We start from the raw sequence: 1,290 nt of genomic DNA on the forward strand, positions 1-1,290 counted from the left end.
CCAATCGTAGGTCATGGTGACCTACTTTTTGGTCAGCGAACTCCGAACATGCAAGACCCATCAACTGACAAAGTTTGATGACTGTAGGTCAAATAGTATCTGAAATATATAAATATAGGTGTCCAATTCCAAAAGTAGGTCAAGTTGACCTACTTTTTGGTCGAAACCCTTCGAACATGCAAGACCCATCAACTGACAAAGTTTGATGACTGTAGGTCAAATAGTATTTGAAATATATAAATATAGCCGTCAAATTCCAAAAGTAGGTCAAGGTGACCTACTTTTTGGTCGGCAAACTCCGTTGACTCAAGATGCATCGACTGTCAAAGTTTGATGATTGTAGGTCAATTAGTGACTGAAATATATAAATATAACTGTCAAATGCCAAAAGTAGGTCACAGTGACCTACTTTTTGGTCGATACACTCCGAAGACTCAAGATGCATCAACTGACAAAGTTTGATGATTGTAGGTCAAATAGTGTCTGAAACATAGTAATTTAGCTGTCAAATACCAAAAGTAGGTCACGGTGACTTACTTTTTGGTCGACACAAACCGAAGACTGAAGACGCATCAACTGACAAAGTTTGATGATCCTAGGTTTTACAGTGCCCAAAATATGCATCTAAAATTGAAAATGTGAAATTTGAATATCTGCAAAATTCAAAAAGTAGGTCACTGTGACCTACTTTTTTTATAAATATGTTTCAAGACCTCATGATACATCAACTTACAAGATTTGATGATTCTAAACCTCTCGGTATTTGAAATAACAACTTAAAATATATCTATAAATGATAAGCCATAAAATTCACAAAGTAGGTCACGGTGACCTATTTTTCAGTTGACGCATTTCAAGGTCCCATGATCCACCAACTGACAAGTTTTGATGATCATAGGCTTCAAAGTGTCCAAGATATGCATCAAAATTAATTTTAAAATAAATACCTGCAAAATTCAAAAAGTAGGTCACCGTGACCTACTTTTGAGACAACTTGACACAAGGTCCTAAGATGCATCAACTGTCAAAATTTGATGATCCTAGTCCTTATAATGACTAAAATATCTAAGATTTAAGGAATTTAATTTTTTTTTAAATTTAGGTCAACTTTGAAGTGACCTTGAGACCACGCCCTTTGCCCCAGGGTAATGCCTTGAACAATTTTTAATCTACAACATATCCTCATCCTTATGTGTAAGTTTGGTGATAATCTGCCCTGTGGTTCTTGAGAAGAAGATTTTTTAGCAACCACTACTTTTGTTTGTATTTTCCTGATTATCTCCCCTTGTT

Source organism: Ostrea edulis, chromosome 1, assembly GCF_947568905.1.
Source record: "Ostrea edulis chromosome 1, xbOstEdul1.1, whole genome shotgun sequence".
Lineage (NCBI taxonomy): Eukaryota > Metazoa > Mollusca > Bivalvia > Ostreida > Ostreidae > Ostrea > Ostrea edulis.